Source organism: Delphinus delphis, chromosome 11, assembly GCF_949987515.2.
Source record: "Delphinus delphis chromosome 11, mDelDel1.2, whole genome shotgun sequence".
Classification (NCBI taxonomy): Eukaryota; Metazoa; Chordata; class Mammalia; order Artiodactyla; family Delphinidae; genus Delphinus; species Delphinus delphis.
In genome coordinates, this window is record NC_082693.1 from 45,549,842 (window position 1) to 45,571,308 (window position 21,467).

The 21,467-nt window shown below is 40.3% G+C and overlaps 1 pseudogene; it reads right to left on the minus strand.

The window, feature by feature from the left end:
- Positions 1-5,141: 5,141 nt before the first annotated feature.
- On the minus strand, positions 5,142-17,187 carry LOC132434310 (thymidylate synthase pseudogene; annotated as a pseudogene).
- Between the last annotated feature and the right edge of the window lie 4,280 nt (positions 17,188-21,467).

The window sequence follows — 21,467 nt, forward strand, 5'->3', positions numbered from 1 at the left end:
ATTACTCATGAGGTCTCGTTCCACCCCCTTCTCTCCACATTCAGAGGGATCACAACCCTGAACTTTGAGTTTATCATTCCCTTGTTTTTTTTATTTTTTTAAAATTCTATAAAATTCTTTTTTTAAAAAAAATTTTTCATTGGAGTATAGTCGATTTACAATGCTGTGTTAGTTTCAGGTGTACAGCAAAGTGAATCAGTTATACATATACATATATCCAGTCTTTTTTTTTTTTTTTTAAGATTCTTTTCCCATATAGGCCGTTACAGAGTATTGAGTAGAGCTCCCTGTGCTATACAACAGGTTCTTATTTGTTATCTGTTTTATGCATAGTAGGGTGTATATGTCGGTCCCAATCTCCCAATTTATCCCTCCCCACCCTTATCTCCTGGTAACCATAAGTTCGTTTTCTACATCTGTGATTCTACTTCTGTTTTGTAAATAAGTTCATTTGTACCCCCCCTCTTTTTTGATTCCACATGTAAGCGATGTCATATATTTGTCTTTCTGTGACAGACTTGTTTCACTCAGTATCACAATCTTTAGGTCCATTTTTTATGGTTTTACTACATAAATCTCTGTCCACAAATAATATACTATTTAGTTTACATGTTTCTGACTTTTATATAAATGGAATCATAAGGGTAAGCATTCTCTGATGACTTCTTATATTCAACGTGTTTCTAAAGTTCATCCATTTTTTTGTACGTAGCTGTAGTTCATGGCAGCACAGAATTCCATTACATGAAATAGCATAATTTATCCATTCCTCTGCTGATGCCCATTTGAGTTAGTTCTGGCTTATACCTCAGCAAACAGTGGTGCTCTGAACATTCTCGTATGTGTTACTTGGTGCCCATGTGCAAGAGTTTCTCAAGTTTATCTAGGAACGAAGTTGATAGGTCCTATGTTGTGTATACCTTCAGACAAACTAGGTAATGCCATAGTGATTTTTTTACCAATATACACTCGTACCAGCAGATATAATTGTTTCTGTTATCCCACATCTTTGCCAACACTTGATAACATAATCTTAAAATTTTTGCAAATCTAGCAGGAGTAAAGTCATATATTATGGCTCTAATTTGCATTTTCCTAATTACTAGAGATTGGTATCTTTTCCTGTGCTTGTTGAAGGTTCTTATCTTCCTCTTCCAGGAAACCTCTGTTCATATCTGCCTATTTTTCTATCAGATTGTTTGTCTTTTTCTTATTTATTTGTAATACTTCTATGTATAGTCTAGATCTGAGCACCATGTCATTTTGTCAGTTTCTTACTCTGTGCCTTGCCTTTTCACTCTCTTAACGGTATCTTTTGGTGAACAGAAGTTCTTTTTAATGTACTCAAACATATCTATCTTTATGGTTAGATGTGGGTGTGTGTGTATGTGTGTGTATACAGGTGTATGTGTACTTTACTTACGAAATTCTTCCGTAGCCTAAGGTCATAAAGATAATCTTTGAGACTTTCACCTAAACATTTTATGGTTTTGCCTTTTACATTTAACTTTTTAATCCATGTAGAAGTGAGTTTTGTGGGTGTGGTGAGATTCCTCCTCACCCCCTTTTTAAACATGGGTAACTAATTGTGACGGCATAATCCAACAGAAGTCCAGCTTTCTCACACTGCCCTGTGCTTCCGCATCTCTGCTATAAATCACATCCCAAACGCATGGGTTTTTTTCTGGGTTTCTATCCTGTTCTAGTGGTATATTTGTCTATTCCAACACAAATGCCACAATATATCAATTAATACAGCTTTATATGTAACTTAAAAAACAACTTCTCCCACCCAGTTCTTCTTCAGGTATACCTGAGGCTTTATGGGCTGTTTTCTCTTCCATATGTACTTTAGAACCAGCTTGTCAAGACTCATAAGACTCTCCAGAGTTTTGACTGACTTAAATCTATAAATTAAGTTGGGGAGAATTGACACCTTTATAATAATGATTCTCTTTATACATTAACATGGTCTCAATTTATTTAAGTATTTTCAATATCTGTTAATAAAGTTTATAATTTTTTCTCATGAAGATCATTTGGTATACTTATTCCTAGGTTCGTCACATTAAAAAAAAATTTATTTATTTATTTATTTTTGGCTGTGTTGGGTCTTCGTTGCAACGTGCAGGCTTTCTCTAGTTACGGTGAGCGGGGGTACTCTTTGATGCGGTGCTTGGGCTTCTCATTGTGGTGGCGTCTCTTGTTGCGGAGCATGGGCTCTAGGTGTGCGGGCTTCAGTAGTTGTGGCTCGCAGGCTCTAGAGCGCAGGCTCAGTAGTTGTGGTGCACGGGCTTAGTTGCTCCGTGGCATGTGGGATCTTCCCGGGCCAGGGCTCGAACCCATGTCCCCTGCATTGGCAGGTGGATTCTTAGCCACTGCACCACCAGGGAAGTCCTATTCACATTTTTAAATGCCATAAGTGATACCTTTTTCAAAAAGTACACTTTTTAACTCTTTGCTGTTGTTGGTTTAGAAGGACAGCTGATTTTACATTCAGATCCCATGTTGAGCTCTACTGTTTATTCAAAAAATCTATTGATATTTTTTAAGAGGTTTCTATATAGATAATATATCATACGCAAATAAAGTTATATTTCTTCCTTTCTAGTGCTTAAATTTATTTCTTTTTCTTGCCTTACTTCACTGGCTTAGATCTCCCATTGTATCTCACTTTATCCTCTTTTGTTTTTTTAACAACTGTTTCCTATTTTCAATTTCTTTGTCTCTCTGTTCTACATTCTCACTAATTTCTTCAGCATTATAGTCCATTTCATGAATTCTCTTTTCAGTGGGTCTAGTCATATAGTAAACTTGTTCACTGAGTTTTAAATTTTAATTATGATATTTTTAATTTCTAAGGATTCTATTAAAATTTTTTGTAAAGTCTTTTTCCTCCCTTTTTTTTGAAGGCAAAACACTTTTATTATAGCAAGATATAAAACAAATATAACTTTAACCTCTTTTTTTTTTTTTTGCGGTACGCGGGCCTCTCACTGTTGTGGCCTCTCCCATTGCGGAGCACAGGCTCCGGATGCGCAGGCTCAGCGGCCATGGCTCACGGGCCCAGCCGCTCCGTGGCATGTGGGATCTTTCCGTACCGGAGAACAAACCCGTGTCCCCTGCATCGGCGGGCGGACCCTCAACCACTGCGCCACCAGGGAAGCCCAAAAGATATAACTTGAAATGTTCATAACCACACTAGGCATTATCATGACTGATGGTGTTATTTGGCTTGCTCAAATCTGGGGGAATAGTTATATATAACTCTTGAAAGTCACTGACCATCATCATGAAAACATTATGAATTGGGAAGTTTGAGTATGGTATTGAAATGCATGTACATGTTTTTGTTAAGATATATAAATTTTCTCTTTCCTGACTTTATTCACAATCTCGATATTTTCATACATCCTCAGTGAATTAACCAAACTCAAGGCCTTTTATTACTAAGAGAACCAGCACAGTTCTATGTGCCAGTGGCAACATCCTTAAAGGTTAATCAATAACAATTGATAGGTGACCAACAGGTTTTGACCTAGTTCCTCCTTCCTTTAGAGCAAAGTAAACTTTTACCTGGGTGTAAATATCCTTCAAACAACTCCTTTAAAAGCACTCTAAAATAGCATTGACATATACACACTACCAAATGTAAAATAGATAGCTAGTTGGAAGCAGCTGCATTGCACAGGGAGATCAGCTCGGTGCTTTGTGACCACCTAGAGGGGTGGGATAGGAAAGGTGGGAGGGAGACACAAGAGGGAGGGGATATGGGGATATATGTATACATATAGCTGATTCACTTTGTTATACAGCAGAAACTAACACAACGTTGTAAAGCAGTTATACTCCAATAAAGATGTTAAAAAAAAAGCACTCTAAAAAACAAAAAACCCAATCAAAAAATGGCCAGAAGGCCCAAATAGACACTTCTCCAAAGAAGACATACAGATGGCCAACAGGCACATGAAAAGATGCTCAACTTTGCTAATTACTAGAGAAACGCAAATTAAAACTACAGTGAGGTACTACCTCACACCAGTCAGAAGAGCTGTCATCAAAAAGTCTACAAGAATAAATGCTGGAGAGGGTGTGGAGAAAAGGCAATCCTCCTACATTGTTGGTGGGAATGCAAATTGGTGCAGCCAGTAGGGAGAACAGTATGGAAGTTCCTTAAAAAATCTAAGAATAGAGTTACCATATGATCCAGCAATCCCACTCCTGGGTGTATATCTGAAAAAGATGAAAACTCTAATTCAAAAAGATACCACTCCATTTTCATATCAGCACTATTTACAATGGCCAAGACATGGAAGCAACCTAAATGTCCATTGACAGATGAATAGGTAAAGAAGGTGTGGTATATATATAATGGAATATTACTCAGCTATAAAAAGAATGAAATAATGCCATTTGCAGCAACATGGATGCAACTAGAGATTATCACACAAAGTGAAGTAAGTCAGAAAGAGAAAGACAAGTACTATATGATATCACTTATATGTGGAATCTAAAAAAATGATACAACTGAACTTATTTACAAAACAGAGGGGACTTCCCTGGTGGCGCAGTGGTTAAGAATCTACCTGCCAATGCAGGGGACATGCGGTCGAGCCCTGGTCCATGAAGATTCCACATGCCGTGGAGCAACTAAGCCTGTGCACCACAACTACTCTCTAGAGCTCGAGAGCCACAACTACTGAGCCTGTGTGCCTAGAGCCTGTGCTCCACAACAAGAGAAGCCACTGCAATGAGAAGCCCACGCACCGCAACGAAGAGTAGTTCCTGCTCATCGCAACTAGAGAAAGCCCACGTGCAGCAACAGACCCAACACAGCCAAAAATAAATAAAAACAAACAAACCAGAAATAGACTCACAGACATAGAAAACAAATTTATGGTTACCAAAGGAGAAAGGTGGGGGAAGGATAAATTAGGAATTTGGGACCAACAGATACAAACCACTGTATGCAACATAGATTAACAACAAGGGTTCACTGCACAGCATAGGGAACCATATTCAACATCCTGCAACAACCTTCAATGGAAAAGAATCTGAAAAAATATACACAACCAAATCACCCTGCTGTACACCTCAAACACTGCAAATCAACCATACCTCAATAAAAAAAAAATAGCACTCTAAGTAGCCATTTCCATTTTAATAGTGGGATGGGGACTGTAGCCTTCAATCTGAAAGTTTTCAGCCTTGAAGTCATCGATTTTCTCAACTTTTCCAAGGATTTTGAGCTTTGGGAAAGGCCTTGATTCTCCCTGAAGCTGCATTTTCAGCAGCTCAATGTGATCAAGGTAAATATGTGCATCTCCCAAAGTGTGTACAGAGTCACCTGGCTTCAGGCCTGTGATGTGTGCGATCATGTAGGTGAGCAGGGCATAGCTGGCGATGTTGAAGGACACACTCAGGCCCCTGTCTCCTGACTTCTGGTACAGCTACAGGACAGTCATGGTTCATCACGTAGAAGTGGCAAAGGGCATGGCACAGGGGCAGGGTGGTGGGGTATGAGAGGAAGATCTTTCGATTCCAAGCACGTAGAATGATTCTTCTGTCTTCAGGGTTGGTTTTGATTGTGTCAATCACCTTTTGCAGTTGGTCTACTCCTTGACCTGAATAAATTTAAATCCACATCTTTGTATTCGGCCACCAAAAGCCTCCACTGAAAGCTATAAACTAGGCCTAAATTCCCTTCTTCTCTGGTGGAGAGTACCAGGCTGTCCAAGAAGTCTCGGGACCCGTAGGCATCCCAGATTTTCACTCAGGAGACCCCGGCTCTTCCTGTGACCACTAAAGTCTTTTTATTCTTAGTCACAGTTTCAATCTCCCCTTTTCTTTCTTTCTTTCTTTTTTTTTTTTTTTTTTTTTTTACGGTACGCGGGCCTCTCACTGCTGTGGCCTCTCCCGTTGCGGAGCACAGGCTCTGGACGCGCAGGCTCAGCGGCCATGGCTCACGGGCCCAGCCGCTCTGCGGTATGTGGGATCTTCCCAGACCGGGGCACGAACCCGCGTCCCCTGCATCGGCAGGCGGACTCTCAACCACTGCGCCACCAGGGAAGCCCCCCCCCTTTTATTTCTTAAACATAGTAAACATACTTGTAGGTTTCTTTCAGTATCTGAAGTTTATAGGTTAGTTCATGTCACTTGCTGCTTCTGTTGACTCTTTTACGGTGAGTTAAAATCTTACTGTGGTTAGGGATTTTTGACTCTCTTCATAATTTTTACCCATGGGAATTTTTGAGGCCTACGTTGAAGGTGGGTTCTTTTAGGATTTTCAGTTGTTTCTGCCAAATGTCTGGGGCATTACCAATGTGGGACAGTTTTATCCTGAAGTATTTATTTAAGGTTTCTCAATCCAAGGTATTATGTGTTTGGGCTACAAACTTTCAAAAGAATCAGCTTGTGTTAAGAATTCTCGAGAGAGATTTTCCCCCCCTCTATCTAGTGACAGCATTTAGGGCTGGGCAGGCAATTTTATTTGCGGCCTCCTTTGGCTGTGGCTGGCTGATTTCTTGTTCACCCTGACATTGTGAGTGTGGCTTTTTGTGGTTCCACTTTATGGAGGGAGGGGATCTCCTATAGGACATCCGACTTTAGATTGACCCTTATGATATTTAATGTCAGGAAATGAAGTTCAGGGACTCTGGAGTTGGGCAAATGCCCTCAGAGTAAATGTCAACTTTGGGGCTCTACTTCTCTGTGTTTCCACTTTCTCTTGATTTTTGGGTTTTGAGGATTCTTAATTTTCTTGGTGAGCCCATAAACGCCTTAAAAAAAGGTGTTTTCAGTATTCCACCCAGAGTTTTTAATTTCTGTGGGCAAAGCATTGTTGGCAGAGGTAGGCTGGGCTGCTTCCCCTTACTTTGGTCGGCCTTAGCAGATAGGAATTTCTTCCTTCTGGCCCTGAGTTATTTTCCTTGACAAATGGACAAATCTCAGTGTAACATCTACATCTCCTCTGTGAATGTACATATGATCTCCTCTGATTATGAACTTTTTTCAACGCCTTTTAAATGTTTTTTTAATTTTACGATATGCCTCAGTGGAACTGACCTTACTTGGGGCTGCAGCAGAATGTGTAAATGGCTTCTCTTTGGGCTACTTGGAAGGCCTAAATATACTATCCTAAATGGACATTTCCCAGTGAAGCTGATTTATGAACAGAAATCAGTGTTGAGAAATGATGGCATATGAAATAAGATCTGGGGGAAATTTCATGCATATTTCTACTATGGAGAACAGCACCCTCGATTAAAACATAGGTTATCCCTTTCTATTTATCGTCTTCCATAGGATGGATACACTAGTCTCAGTAGAAAGAGATAATCCCCCCTCATTTCAATCCTTGACATAACCGTTCGGGAAACTGTCTGCCATCTTGGCTGGACTGGGCAGGGGCTGAGCAGAATAAGAGAGTTTAAGGGGCTTTCAAATGTCTTTTTTTCTTTGCGGTACGCGGGCCTCTCACTGCTGTGGCCTCTCCTGTTGCGGAGCTCAGGCTCTGGACGCGCAGGCTCAGCGGCCATGGCTCACGGGCCCAGCTGCTTCGTGGCATGTGGGCTCTTCCCGGGCCGGGGCATGAACCTGTGCCGCCTGCATCGAGAGGCGGATTCTCAACCACTGCGCCACCAGTGCAGCCCTCCAATGTCCTGAAAATCTTCGGAATAATTAAGTCACGTGGGAGAGGAGCTTCAAGATGGCGGAAGAGTAAGACGTGGAGATCGCCTTCCTCCCCACAAATACATTAGAAATACAACTACATGTGGAACAACCCCTGCAGAACACCTACTGAACGCTGGCAGAAGACTTCAGACCTCCCAAAAGGCAAGAAACTCCCCCACGTACCTGGGTAGGGCAAAAGAAAAAAGAAAAGAGAGACAAAAGAATAGGGACGGGATGTGCACCAGTGGGAGGGAGCTGTGAAGGAGGAAAGGTTTCCACACACTAGGAAGCCCCTTCGCGGGCGGAGACGGGGGTGGGGGTGACGGGGGGAGGGAAGCTTTGGAGCCACGGAGGAGAGCGCAGCCACAGGGGTGCGTAGCGCAAAGCGGAGAGATTCCGCCCAGAGGATCGGTGCTGACCGGCACTCACCAGCCCGAGAGGCTTGTCTGCTCACCTGCCGGGGTGGGCGGGGTTGGGAGCTGAGGCTCGGGCTTCGGTTGGATCCCAGGCAGAGGACTGGGGTTGGCTGCATGAACACAGCCTGAAGGGGTTAGTGCACCAAGGCTAGCCAGGAGGGAGTCCGGGAAAAGGTCTGGAGCTGCCGAAGAGGCAAGAGGCCTTTTCTTGCCTCTTTGTTTCCTGGTGTGCGAGGAGAGGGGATTAAGAGCGCCGCTTAAAGGAGCTCCAGAGACGGGCTGCTGCTATCAGTGCGGACCCAAGAGACGGGCGTGAGACGCTAAGGCCGCTGCTGCCGCCACCAAGAAGCCCGTGTGTGAGCACAGGTCACTCTCCAAACCGCCCCTCTCGGGAGCCTGTGCAGCCCACCACAGCCAGGGTCCCGTGATCCAGGGACAGCTTCACCGGGAGAACGCACAGCGTGCCTCAGGCTGGTGCAACGTCATGCTGGCCTCTGCCGCAGCAGGATCGCCCCACACTCCGTACCCCTTACTGCACCCGGCCTGAGTGAGCCAGAGACCGCGAATCAGCTTGTCTTTTAACCCCGTCCTGTCTGAGCAGGAACAGACGCCCTCCGGGGACCTGCACGCAGAGGCGGGGCCAAATCCAAAGCTGAACGCCGGGAGCTGTGAGAACAAAGAAGAGAAAGGGAAATCTCTCCCAGCTCAGGAGCAGCGGATTAAATCTCCAGAATCAACTTGATGTGCCCTGCATCTGTGGAATACATGAATAGACACGAATCATCCCAAACTGAGGTGGTGGACTTTGGGAGCAATGATATATATATATATATTTCTCTTTTCCCGTATGGATGACAGGGTCTTGGTGCTGCGGCCGGGCGTCAGGCCTGTGCCTCTGAGGTGGGAGAGCCGAGTTCAGGACACTGGTCCACAAGTAACCTCCCAGCTCCACGTAATATCAAACTCCGAAAATCTACCAGAGATCTCCATCTCAATGCCAAGACCCACCTCAACTCAATGACCAGCAAGCTCCAGTGCTGGACACCCTATGCCAAACAACTAGCAAGACAGGAACACAACCCCACCCATTAGCAGAGAGGCTGCCTAAAGTCATAATAAGTCCACAGACACCACAAAACACACCACCAGACGTGGACCTGCCCACCAGAAAGACAAGATCCAGCCTCATCCACCAGAACACAGGCACTAGTCCCCTCCACCAGGAAGCCTACACAACCCACTGAACCAACCTTAGCCACTGGGGACAGACACCAAAAACAACGGGAACTACGAACCTGCAGCCTGCAAAAAGGAGACCCCAAACACAGTAAGTTAAGCAAAATGAGAAGACAGAGAAGAACACAGCAGATGAAGGAGCAAGGTAAAAATCAAGCAGACCAAACAAATGAAGAGGAAATAGGCAGTCTACCTGAAAGAGAATTTAGAAAAATGATAGTAAGGATGATCCAAAATCTTGGAAATATAATGGAGAAAATGCAAGAAACATAATAACAGGGACCTAGAAGAACTAAAGAGCAAACAAACAATGATGAACACACAATAAATGAAATTAAATGTTCTCTAGATGGGATCAATAGCAGAATAACTGAGGCAGAAGAACGGATAAGTGACCTGGAAGATAAAATAGTGGAAATAACTACTGCCGAGCAGAATAAAGAAAAAAGAATGAAAAGAATTGAGGACAGTCTCAGAGACCTCTGGGACAACATTAAACGCACCAACATTCGAATTATAGGGGTCCCAGAAGAAGAAGAGAAAAAGAAAGGGACTGAGAAAATATTTGAAGAGATTATAGTTGAAAACTTCCCTAATGTGGGAAAAGAAATAGTTAATCAAGTCCAGGAAGCACAGAGAGTCCCATACAGGATCAATCCAAGGAGAAACACGCCAAGACACATATTAATCAAGTTATCAAAAATTAGATACAAAGAAAAAATATTAAAAGCAGCAAGGGAAAAACAACAAATAGCATACAAGGGAATCCCCGTAAGGTTAACAGCAGAAACTCTGCAAGCCAGAAGGGAGTGGCAGAACATATTTAAAGTGATGAAAGGGAAAAACCTACAACCAAGATTACTCTACCCAGCAAGGATCTCATTCAGATTTGATGGAGAAATTAAAACCTTTACAGACAAGCAAAAGTTAAGAGAATTCAGAAGCACCATACCAGCTTTACAACAAATGCTAGAGGAACTTCTCTAGGTAGGAAACACAAGAGAAGGAAAAGACCTACAAAAACAAACCCCAAACAATTAAGAAAATGGTAACAGGAACACACATATCGATAATTACCTTAAATGTAAATGGATTAAATGCTCCCACCAAAAGACACAGACTGGCTGAATGGATACAAAAACAAGGCCTGTATATATGCTGTCTACAGGAGACCCACTTCAGACCTGGGACACATACAGACTGAAAGTGAGGGGATGGAAAAGGATATTCCATGCAAATGGAAATCAACAGAAAGCTGGAGTAGCAATTCTCATAGCAGACAAAATAGACTTTAAAACAAAGACTATTACAAGAGACAAAGAGGGACACTACATAATGGTCAAGGGATCAATCCAAGAAGAAGATACAACAATTGTAAATATTTATGCACCCAACATAGGAGCACCTCAGTACATAAGGCAAATACTAACAGCCATTAAAGGGGAACTTGACAGTAACACAATTACAGTAGGGGACTTTAACACCCCACTTTCACCAATGGACAGATCATCCAAAATGAAAATAAATAAGGAAACACAAGCTTTAAATGATACATTAAACAAGATGGACTTAATTGATATTTATAGGACATTCCATCCAAAAACAACAGAGTGCACTTTCTGCTCAAGTGCTCATGGAACATTCTCCAGGATAGATCATATCTTGGGTCACAAATCAAGCCTTCGTAATTTTAAGAAAATTGAAATCGTATCAAGCATGTTTTCTGGCCACAATGCTATGAAACTAGATATCAATTATAGGAAAATATCTGTAAAAAATACAACACATGGAGGCTAAACAATACACTACTTAATAACCAGGAGATCACTGAAGAAATCAAAGAGGAAATCAAAAAATACCTAGAAACAAATGACAATGAAAACACGATGACCCAAAACCTATGGGATGCAGGAAAAGCAATTCTAAGAGGGAAGTTTATAGCAATACAATCCTACCTTAAGAAACAAAGAACATCTCAAATAAAAAACCTAACCTTACACCTAAAGCAATTAGAGAAAGAAGAACAAAAAACCCCCAAAATTAGCAGAAGGAAAGAAATCATAAAGATCAGATCAGTAATAAGTGAAAAAGAAATGGAGGAAAAATAGCAAAGATCAATAAAACTAAAAGCTGGCTCTTTGAGAAGATAAACAAAATTCATAAACCATTAGCCAGACTCATCAAGAAAAAAGGGGAGAAGACAAAGCAATAGAATTAGAAATGAAAAAGGGGAAGTAACAGCTGACACTGCAGAAATACAAAGGATCATGAGAGATTACTACAAGCAACTCTATGCCAATAAAATGGACAACCTGTAGGAAATGGACAAATTCTTAGAAATGCACAACCTTCCGAGACTGAACCAGGAAGAAATAGAAAATATGAACAGACCAATCACAAGCACTGAAATTGAAACTGTGATTAAAAATCTTCCAAAAAACAAAAGCCCAAGACCAGATGGCTTCACAGGCAAATTCTATCAAACATTTAGAGAAGAGCTAATACCTATCCTTCTCAAACTCTTCCAAAATATAGCAGAGGGTGGAGCACTCCCAAACTCATTCTACAAGGCCACCATCACCCTGATACCAAAACCAGACAAAGATGTCACAAAGAAAGAAAACTACAGGCCAATATCACTGATGAACATACATGCAAAAATCCTCAACAAAATACTAACAAACAGAATCCAACAGCAACATTAAAAGGATCATACACCATGATGAAGTGGGGTTTATCCCAGGAATGCAAGGGTTCTTCAATATACGCAAATCAATCAATGTGATACAAGAATAAAAACCATATGATCACGTCAATAGATGCAGGAAAAGCTTTGGCAAAATTCAACACCCATTTATGATAAAAACCCTCCAGAAAGTAGGCAGAGAGGGAACTTACCTCAACATAATAAAGGCCATATATGACAAACCCCAGCTAACATCATCCTCAATGGTGAAAAACTGAAACCATTTCCTCTAAGATCAGGAACAAGACAAGGTTGCCCACTCTCACCACTATTATTCAACATAGTTTTAGAAGTTTTAACCACAGCAGTCAGCGAAGAAAAAGAAATAAAAGGAATCCAAATCGGAAAAGAGGAAGTAAAGCTGTCACTGTTTGCAGATGACATGATACTATACATAGAGAATCCTAAAGATGCTACCAGAAAACTACTAGAGCTAATCAATGGATTTGGTAAAGTAGCAGGATACAAAATTAATGCACAGAAATGTCTGGCATTCCTATACACTAATGATGAAAAATCTGAAAGTGAATTCAAGAAAACACTCCCATTTACCATTGCAACAAAAAGAATAAAATATCTAGGAATAAACCTACCTACCTAAGGAGACAAAAGACCTGTATGCAGAAAATTATAAGACACTGATGAAAGAATTAAAAATGATACAAATAGATGGAGAGATATACCATATTCTTGGATTGGAAGAATCAACATTGTGAAAATGACTGTACTACCCAAAGCAATCTACAGATTCAATGCAATCCCTATCAAACTACCACTGGCATTTTTCACAGAACTAGAACAAACAATCTCACAGTTTGTATGGAAATACAAAAGACCCCGAATAGTCAAAGCAATCTTGAGAATGAAAAATGGAGCTGGAGGAATCCGGCTCCCTGACTTCAGACACTACTACAAAGCTACAGTAATCAAGACAGTATGGTACTGGCACAAAAACAGAAATATAGATCAATGGAACAGGATAGAATGCCCAGAGATAAACCCACGCACATATGGTCACCTTATTTTTGATAAAGAAGGCAAGAATATACAATGGGGAAAAGACAGCCTCTTCAATAAGTGGTGCTGGGAAAACTGGATAGCTACATATAAAAGAATGAAATTAGAACACTCCCTAACACCATACAGAAAAATAAACTCAAAATGGATTAGAGACCTAAATGTAAGGCCAGACACTATCAAACTGTTAGTGGGAAACCTAGGCAGAACACTCTATGACATAAATCACAGCAAGATCCTTTTTGACGCACCTCCTAGAGAAATGGAAATAAAAACAAAACTAAACAAATGGGACCTATTGAAACTTAAAAGCTTTTGCACAGCAAAGTAATCCATAAACAAGATGAAAAGACAACCTTCAGAATGGGAGAAAATATTTACAAATGAAGCAACTGACAAAGGATTTATCTCCAAAATATACAAACAGCTCATGGAGCTCAATATCAAAAATCAAACAACCCAATCCAAAAATGGGCAGAAGGTCTAAACAGACTTTCTCCAAAGAAGATATATATATTGCCAACAAACACATGAAAGAATGCTCAACATCGTTAATCATTAGAGAAATGCAAATCAAAACTATAATGAGACATCACCTCACACCGGTCAGAATGGCCATCATCAAAAAATCTACAAACAATAAATGCTGGAGAGGGTGTGGAGAAAAGGGAACCCTCTTGCAGTGTCGGTGGGAATGTTAATTGATACAGCCACTATGGGGAACAGTATGGAGGTTCCTTAAAGAACTAAAAATAGAACTACCATACGACCCAGCAATCCCACTCCTGGGCATATACCCTGAGAAAACCATAATTCAAAAAGAGTCATGTACCAAAATGTTCATTGCAGCTCTACTTACAATAGCCAGGACATGGAAGCAACCTAAGTGTCCAGTGACAGATGAATGGGTAAAGAAGATTGGCACATATATACAATGAAGTATTAATCAGCCATAAAAAGAAATGAAATTGAGTTATTTGTAGTGAGGTGGGTGGACCTAGAGTCTGTCATACAGAGTGAAGTAAGTCAGAAAGAGAAAAACAAATACCATATGCTAACACATATATATGGAATCTAAAGAAAAAAAAAACAGGTCATGAAGAACGTAGGAGCAGGATGGGAATAAAGGTGCAGAGAATGGACTTGAAGACACGGGGAGCGGGAAGGGTAAGCAGGGACAAAGTGAGAGAGTTGCATGGACATATATACACTACCAAATGTAAAACTGATAGCTAGTGAGAATCAGTCGCATAGCATAGGGTGATCAGCTCGGTGCTTTTTGACCACCTAGAGGGGTGGGATAAGGAGGGTGGGAGGGAGGGAGACGCAAGAGGGAAGAGTTATGGGAACATATGTATATGTGTAGCTGATTCACTTTGTTATAAAGCAGAAACTAACACACCATTGTAAAACAATTATACTCCAGTAAAGACGTTAAAAAAAAAAAAAAAAGACAAATGGGAGGACCGAACTGAGCTCTCAGGTCCAGTGATGGGGAATGATGCTGACACATGGTTACCCTAGACTTGAATTTGTTGGGAGGGGATACAGGAGTTTAGATCTCAGACATTTCAGAAACTTTCTTTCCTTTTTTCAGATTTAAAAGCCAAAACTATATAAATTGGTGAAATTTTCTCCCTCGAGAACTGATCAAGGCTATTTTAAACGGTGGGTTAGATCCAAGGCAATTTGCTTAATATTGTCATTATCTATATGAATTGCTGGTCTTTCTTCTGTAGTTTAAGTTCCTGTTACTTTTGAATGTTAATTATTGAGATTGCTTCAGTTTGTGTATGTGAATGTATATGTTAGATACGTACGTGTGTGTATTATTTTGGGATGGTATCCATTCTGCCCTCCTATATTTCTTTCTTAATCTTGATTACAATCTGCAAGACAGATTACCTGGAAGCAGTTTCCATCCATCTTCCTCTGGTTTATTCATTCGAAAAATACTTGAGTGCCTGCCTTGAGCCCAGTGCTGTGCTATATGTTGATTCAAATTTATTTAGGTCAATAATTATTGTACACTCTATATTTGGTAGATACTACCTGGGTGAGTAATACACCCTCCCTGGACCCAAGAAAATCAGTTTTGTTAGATAGAAACATTTAAATTTTAGGAAAAATCATTTGGCAGTTTTGCATGGATAAAATATGGAGATAGCTTCTTTAACTTGCTGCTTGTGAAAACCTCATCTTGTGTATTTATAGATTCTACTTAATCCAAGTGAACTAGGAAAATGTTACTTTTAAAGCATTCTCTTTTTTATTTTACCTCTTTCTGAAACACTTTAGGGTCTAATGTCTCCTTTCCCTTTAGCATTTAGCAAATAAAACCTAAATATGATTTCCCATACACATAAATGATCCATGTCAAAAATGAAGGAATTTTATCTTGTGTCCTCATGGGGAATGTTGCAGGTAGTCATATTTTCCAAGATCCTGTAAGGATTTGACAGGACATAAAGGAACAAGGCCCAGGTATTTGCTGGGTAGCTTAGGTTTACTTTAAATATAGAAAAATACCACCAATAGAAAATAAGTGGGGAAAACTGAAATCTAGAATTTTTTTTTTTTTTTTTTTTAGGACTGCAGTGTTCTTATTTTCAAAGATACTTAGTAATGTGAATGAAGCAGCATGATACTGCCTGCTAGAGATTGTAAGGAAATCTGCTGGAGTGATCGAGATAGAATTATGAGTCGTTCGTAACTTATTTGCTTTAAGAAAAGGATGCTTTCAGATTATAATACCAATAGTAATCATAAGTTGTACCACTGAGTGTTTAGTGTGTGCCAGGAACTTCTCTAAGTATATTGTTAACTCTAATCTTCATGGCAATCTGCTATGAAGTGTGTATTACTAGGATCTGCATTTTACAGATAAGAAAATGGAGGCACAGTAAGGTTAAGTAATTTGTCCAGGTCACAACAATGGTGAGACAAGATTCGAACCCAGAAGGACTGACTCTGTAAAGTTCGTGGTCCTAAGCTTTACTACCTCCTGTTTGCCTTTTGATTACAACAGTATGAACATTTGCACTATCCATCTTGTTTTCCATAATATTTTTAATCTTTTAATTCATTTAGAAAATCTTATTTTTTTTATAGATTGTGAAAATGCCACCCAAGACATTGCCCAATATATTAAAAGATTAGTGGAGTCCAAATTTACAAATTGCAAGATGGGATATTTTTATTGATGGCGATTTGCATTCTGAAATAGTTATACTGTTTGCATTTGTCTAAAAAGTATTATTAAAAAAGGAGAGAGAGAGAGAGAGGGCTTCATATACACACAAAACTCCACAGTGATAAATTGGATAATTCACAGTGATGTGTAATCTTCTTAGGGAATGGACTGTTTTCTTCTAGTCTTTGAATGTTCATACTGATATTTAGAGTAGTATATCCTCATTGACCCCTTCCATTAGATGGTGGTCTAAAATTATGCTTCCGTTGCTCTTCTGTCCTCCCTCGGGAAGCGAAAGATGATGAATTCAGCATAAAGCTGGACCTCACTGTATAAGTACGTAGCCTGACTGCTGGGCGCATCAGGATAACTTTCATGATACATAGAGGTAACACAATGGAAATCACAGTTTAGAAATCCAATTTATCTTGCTGTGAATAGAATCGCCTCCAATCCTGATGACAATTAGTTTTGTTCCGTAACACTGTTATAGAAATGTGACATTGAAAAACTACTTGTAATCTACTGAAGCATCCGTCTACCATGAGTTCATGCCATGGAGGGAAAAAATCCCCATATAAGTGTTAATTCCACTTATGTGAAAAAACATAAAAGGGTTTTTCACAAAGAGCGGCCACAAGGTCAGGGTATGACTGCTGAGGTAATGAAGTGAAGGCTTCCCTGAAACTTTTCGTTGCTTATACATTCTATTAAAGCTGCAAAATTCTGCTGATTCTTTTTTCTCAAAATCACTGGGGTTGCGGCTCAGTCACATTATGGATTAAGCGGGGAGTGATGCCAGCCTTTAATGTTTCCTGGAACTGCATAGAGCCTGCCACTGATGCTCTTGGCTGGCCTTGACTTTCCTCTTTGGTTCCAGCATCCTCTTCCTCTTCTTCTGACATTGCCGGTCAAGTCCATTCAGTACTTACACTATTGTGTCGAAAATCCTCAAATTGCACTTTCACATTCACTGTGAGAATAAAACGCCCCCTGGTATAGAGTACTCTAGAAAAAAAAAAAAAACAACCCTGAAATATGGGTAACTTATTTGCCTCTGTAGGCAAACACGTATCAAAAGAAAAGTCTGTAGTTTGATAAGATTGGACTCAGACATCTTGCAGCTCAACTGTATGTGTGTTTATTGATCACTACAGGAGCTTGGAGAGATCTGGAGAAGGGCTGACTTGGGTGGGAATCCAAGTGCCACCATTTACCAGCTGTGTGGGCCGGTGCACATACTTGTTTGGCAAATAGTTCTGAATGTGAGTTTCTTCATTGGTAAATGGGGAATAATAGCTATCTTACATGGTTATTGTGGAATTAGATGTTATGTATACAGTGTGCTTAGTATATCCTGAGTGTTAAGTGCTAGCTGTTATTATCAGGCTATGTGACTTTGTTCCCACCCTTAAGGAGATTGTTCTGGAAGAAGAGAGAAAGCATGCGCATAAATATCTGTGCTTCAAGGCAGAAGGGATGAAGGCCATGAAGGAGCCTCAGAATGTCTTGATGTGCGTGCTATGGAGAGAGCCTATTGGCTGGGATATGGCCATAACCTCTTAACTGGTCTCCCTGACTCTTATCTTGCCCCCTGCAATTTACTCTTCATAAAACAGCCGTGTCCTTTCTTAAATGCAAATCCTCCCATGGTTTCACATTCCCTTTGAGATAAATTGTTCAGTATATGAACTCTGCTTAATTCTCCAACTTAGTCTCTTCCCCTCTACCTTTCTCATTCCCAAACATACATTTCATGTGCTGTCTCTACTAAGTTTTTTTTTAGTTCTGTATTAGTCAGCGTTCTCCAGAGAAACAGAACCAAATATGTATAGGCACATGCTCACACACATTTATTTTTATATACACACATACATGCAACATGCAGTTGACCTTGAACAATGCGGGAGTTAGGGGCGCCGACCCTTGCACGGTCAAAAATCCAAGTACAACTTCACAGTCAGTCCCCTGTATCCTCAGTGCCAAATCCCCAATTCAAGCAACCTCGGGCTGTTTAGTGCTATAGTATTCATTGAAAAAAATCCCCATATAAGTGGACCCATGCTGTTCAAACTCATGTTGTTCAAGGGTCAATTGTGTATGTATGTGTGTATATATATATAAATATAAATATATATATATATAAAATAAATGATGATGATGATGATGAATTGGCTCACATAATTATAGAGGCTGAGAAGTCCTCAGATCTGCAGTCATCAAGCTGGAGATCCAGGAGAGCCAGTGCTACAGTTTCAGTCTGAATCAAAGGCTGGGGAACTAGGATAGCTGATGGTGAAAGTTCCAGTCTGAGGGCAGGAAAAGACTAATGTCCAATCTGAAAATGTCAGGCAAGTGGAATTCTCTTTTACTCAGCCTTTTTTGTTCCATTTAGGTCTTCAGTTGATTGGATGAGGCTCTTGCACATTAGGGAGGGCAGTCTGCTTTACTCAGTCTATCAACTCAAATGTCAATCTCATCTAGGAACACCCTCACAAACATAGTAATGTTTGGCCAAATATCTGGGCACCTCATGGCCCAATCAAGTGGACACATAAAATTAACTATCACAAGTTTTAAGAACATGGCTTGTTCTCATTTACTGCTGTTCTTTTGCACTTGCTGTTCCCTATGCCTGGACTGTGCTTGGTCTCCCGACCCCTAGCTCATTCCTACTGGATCTTCAGGTCTCAGTGTGCAAGTCACTCCTTCCAGACTGGGGTAGGTCCCTCTCCTGTGGTACTCTCCAGCTTCCCTATCAGAGCTTGCTTCTCTGTGCACTGTAATTTCCTGTTTACTTGTCTCTGTCACAGAGAACTTGTCAAGAGCTTGTCTTTATTGCTTCTATAATATATCTCCTGTGTCTAATGCAGGATCCAGCACATTGAGGTCACCCAATAGTTGTTCATTGAATGAATGAATAGATTTAGGGAAGGAGGTGGAAGTTGATGTGGGTCTTAGGGGAAGGAAGATTTCATAAGAAGTATAATGTCCAATTTGGGAAAAACAAGTACAGGGAATACCAAAATATTCACCAGGGAATTAAGACTTCAGATGTTTGTAGAGAGATTCTGAAAGCCAGCAGTCATTTTCTATACCCAAAATAATTGTAGTCATCATAAAGTAGTCTCCAGGAGGCAAGGGGCTTTGTTTTTCATCATATTTTAAGAAACTTTACTCTTAAATTTTTATGTATGAAAAATTAGAAGATACAGAAGTTGAAAAATAGTATAATGAAGCTCTGTATACTCACCTTAAACAATTATTAACATTGCCACATTTGCTGCTGCTTCTTTTTTTTTGGCTGAAGAATTTTAAAGCAAATCCTGGACAATCTGATATTTTTTGCCCCTAAATATTTAAATGTATTTATACATATATTTATTTATTATTTATTTATTTATTTTTGGCTGCACTGGGTCTTCATTGCTGTGCCCGGGCTTTTTCTAGTTGTGGCCAGCGGGGGGCTACTCTTCATTGTAGAGCACTGACTTCTCACTGCGGTGGCTTCTCTTGTTGTGGAGCCTGGGCTCTAGAGCGCGGGCTCAGTAGTTGTGGTGCAGGGGCTTAGTTGCTCCGCGGCATGTGGGATCTTCCCGGACAAGGGCTCAAACCCGTGTCCTCTGCATTGGCAGGTGGATTCTTAACCACTGTGCCACCAGGGGAACCCTAAATGTATTTATATATCTTTAAAAATAAGAATATCTTCTTCTTAAAAAAAAAAATTAATTAATTTTTGGCTGCATTGGGTCTTTGTTGCTGTGCACGGGCTTTCTCTACTTGCAGCAAGCAGGGGCTACTCTTTGTTGCGGTGCACGGGCTCCTCATTGCAGTGGCTTCTCGTGTTGTGGAGCCCAGGCTCTAGGCACGGGCTTCAGTAGTAGTGGCACGTGGGCTTCAGTAGTTGTGGCTCACGGGCTCTAGAGTGCAGGCTCAGTAGTTGTGGCGCACGGCCTTAGTTGCTCCGTGGCATGTGGGATCTTCCTGGACCAGGGCTCGAACCTGTGTCCCCTGCATTGACAGGCGGATTCTTAACCACTGTGCCACTGGGGAAGTCCCAAGAATATCTTCTTAACCACTGTATCACATAATAATGGCATAAATAATGGCATTATAGCCCCACCCCCAAATTAGCATTATTTCCTTAGTGTCATTTAATATCCAGTCCATGTTTGAATTTCTCAAAAATGTCCTTTTTTATTTTAACAAGTGGTTTGTTTGAGGTAGAATGCAAATAAGGCAAACACATCTGATTGTTATGTCTCTTGAGTCCTTTAAAATCTTTAACAGTATCCTTACCCACCCTTTTTACTCATGTCATTGACTTGTTGAAAAGTCCGGGTTAGTTGTCATGGAGAATAGCCCTCATTCTGATTTGTCTGATTGTTTCTGAATGGTAGATTTTAACCTGTTCTTCTTTCCCTTGTATTTTCCATAAACTGGAAGTTAAAATCTTAAGTTCAGATTCAACATTTTGACAAGAATATGTCATAGGTGGAGTTGGGTACTTCATATTATATCAGGATGTACATATTGTCCTCTGGTTTTAGGGATGCTAAGAGTGATCATCTGATCCTTCTGTTGTAAAGTTGCATGTTCCCCCTTATAATCAGTGAGGTGTTACTTTGGTACCCCATGGATATCTGGTTATCATTATCCTTTTACCTAATTGTTTTGCCAACTATTGATGGTTGCCTGAACAATGATTCTATTAAGGATTGCAAATGGTGATTTTCTAATGCTATAATTCCTGCTATATTTATCAGTTGGAAGTCTTCTGAAAAGAAGAGCTTTCTTTCATCAATTAGAGCTATTTGGTATTCCAAAATAAAGTCTTTTTTTTAAAGACAGGCAAGATAAATTCTAAATTTATTCTCTTTAAAGGGCTTTTTAAAAAGTTCATCATGGATTTTTATATATTCATTGTATTTCAACCGATTGCAATCATTATTCTCTTTGATGTTCAAATTGTCCCATTTCTGGCCAGTCAGAGTTCCCTTAAGTTGGTTTCTGTGACTTGTTGACAAGTCCCTTTAAACTTAGATGGTTTCCTTGCTTTCTAGAGCAACAAAATGTTCCAAACTCATCTTGTATTATTTCCTGCCCTAGGTCTGGAATCCGCTTTTCTCCAAGGAGTCCTGGTTCTTTTTAGTGGTTTGTAATATTTGAGTCCCAAATATGGTCA